Below are 2,924 nucleotides of genomic sequence, written 5' to 3'. Positions count from 1 at the left end.
CATGGTCTGTTCTAATTTCCACAAACAGGATGTTATTTTCTCAATTTGAATGCAAATACCAGCTTTTCATAAAATTGTTGACCTAGACTGACTAAAGAACCTTGTTTCTTTAAAGCTTTATGAAGACTGTGTCCAGCCGGTGACGCAATCAAACGAAGAGAGAGTGACCTGTTTTAGGCTGCCAGAGACTGGGAGGGAGGGAGGCTTCAGAGCTGCGCTTTTACAGCCCCTGATACACATTCAGTAGGGACAAGTCAGGCAAAGGTCTGCCACATTTCAAATCAACTAAAGCAGGATGCACATCGCATCATTATTATGAGACATGTGTGTGTATGTATGTATGTATGTATATATATATATATACATTTCTGGTTTTATTTATCAGTTCACAGACCCCTGCAGCATAACTGATATTGTTGTAACCTAATGAATATATATATATATATATATATATATATATATATATATATCAACCCTCATCAAATTACAAAAATATTTAATACAATATTCAACATAGTATTTTCCTTAGGAAAATCTACCTAACAAAGAAACAGTCAATACTTTATCATACGCAGAAGGTAAGTGCTTTCAACTTTCAATTGTATCCATTGCCAAAAAAATTATCTCAATGAGTCAGGGGATTTTAATTTAATTTCTTAGTAAGCATTATTTTAGACCACCTACACAAACGAAACCAGGTGGCTGAGCTCAGCTAAGCCATAAACCACAAGCCAATGCTGAATCCTCCACCCCCTCAAGACTCCGATCTGTAGAGTGGCCCATCTGACCCAGCAAAAGACAGAGAAACCTGTATAGCCAAAGCATTTCATGTGTTTTGTGATATTTAGTGTGGGGGGGGGGGGTTCTTTCTAAAAAAAAAAACTTTAGACATTTCTACTGAGGAAAGACTACACAATTGCATCTCTAGCAAACGGCATGATGCTTTTAATGGCAGGATTTTAAACTGATCTCAATCCTTGAGGTGGTGATTATGAAATGGCGAAGTCTTTAATCAGGGAAAGTGACGCATCACTGCGATAATCAAGAACGAAGATGTAGGCAGACAGCAAGCTGAGTAGAGAGGTGCTTGAAAAAATATAGGTCAGTACCGTTACTGAAAGTCTCAAGCCCACAACCCCAGTGACGACACCGGAAACCTGCTGCAAACACAGGTCATTAATGTACTATTTCAGTGTTTGAGCCCCAGCAGCCCTGCGGGGAGATTACCACACAGATGCTGATATTGGGTTTACAGACTAGACTGACACAAGTGCAGAGAAGGGTGTCTGAGCACATAGCGTGTTTTTGCTGGAAGCAAATAGAGAAAAGGGTGACAGCTGGAGAGGTTGGGATGGTGGACTTAATACAGAGATATGATAAGAGGAGAAGACAGTCTGTGAAAGGTAGAAACCGTAATGCCTAATATGACAGCTGTAGTCCCGCTCTTTTATTTAATAGAGCCAATCACCTTTTTCATACAGGCAATGCCTGTTTGTTTAGTTTTTACTGAGCATGTTCATTGCCTGGATTAGCCTATTTTTTTTTTTCTTTAAAGAAACGTAAGTATTGCTGTAATTTTGTATTGATGAAATAAATTGTTTTTTAATTTTTCCCTGTTCGACGCAGTGGTTACATGGTTCCAAAACGAAGAAGAGACACATGACACATGAACAATTTATGGAGTGAATCTCATGAAAACATGACCCCGTCACATTTCACTCCAAAATGAAAAGAATACAATTTAAACTTTTCCTTTCTCTTTGGAGTGTTGCAAGCTCTTGGTGCATAAAGAAGATCTGTAAAGTTGCAAAAGCCTCGTTCACACTCTACGTCGAACCCGGTATATTGCCGGAACATTGCCGGGTCGCCTTCTGTGTGAAAGCGAACACGTCCCGGGATTGATTCCGGCATTGAACCCGTGTCGGCGACCTAGTAACATTGCCGGGTTCGACCCAGGACGAGCACTGTGTGAACAAAAGCCAGATCTAATGCCGTGTCGAAGTGATGACGCGCATTATCGCGCAACTCTTTTACCAACTGTTTTGAAGAAAGATCAAAGATTTCTATAAAGTTGGGCAGTTCAAACATTGCAAGGATAGTCTTGCGCTTCTGACAAACAGCCTCTAAGTTATTTATATTTAAACAATTTGCCAATGATGATTCAAACGCGAGTTTTGACTAGTGTAGAGTAGGCTTGTTTGTTGTTTCTCCGATCACAAATGCAGACATGGTTCTATGTTTACGCAGCGCGTTAAGAGCTGAGTTATTCAGTTACTCCTAACAGTACATTGACTGAACTGCTAAAAGAGAACCGATGATGGGATGTGCACGAGCAGAGCAGCTGGACTGAGTCTCGTGCTGCTGGCCTGGGAGACAGCATAGTATGGTAAGGGATGCAACATTTCCATCACAACACTAGATACCTGGCCAATCAGATCACACCTTTCTTTTCAGAAGACGGGGCATAGAGGAGAAGCAATAATGTGCGTTATATGGAAAATAATGTGTTTTTGTAACCTTAAACCGCATAAACACATTGCATTACACCAAAAACACAAAATAATGTTCTTTTTAGCAGTATCATATAACCCCTTTAAGACTCTGCCACACACCCCTAAAATAGCTCATTCAAATACACCCCCACATATCTACGTCACTATGTGGAAATATTATGGTTTCAGTAAACGCAGTTAGTGTTGAAGCAGCCATGTCAGGGAGATGCTGTGTGTATCTGAGCAAAGGCAAAAAAGGCAAAAGCACTTTATTTGGCCTTCTGAAAGTAGATGCATTTAGGAATCTTTAAGATTACTTACAACAGAACAGCAACACGTTTTATGGATGACCGTTTCATGAACCTAGGAAAGGAAGTAATTCTGACTTTGCTACGACAATCTGGTGCTTCTGAATCAGTTACTGTAAATATG

This window comes from Carassius auratus, unplaced genomic scaffold (genome assembly GCF_003368295.1).
Source record: "Carassius auratus strain Wakin unplaced genomic scaffold, ASM336829v1 scaf_tig00039285, whole genome shotgun sequence".
NCBI lineage: Eukaryota > Metazoa > Chordata > Actinopteri > Cypriniformes > Cyprinidae > Carassius > Carassius auratus.
This window is presented reverse-complemented; position numbering follows the sequence as displayed.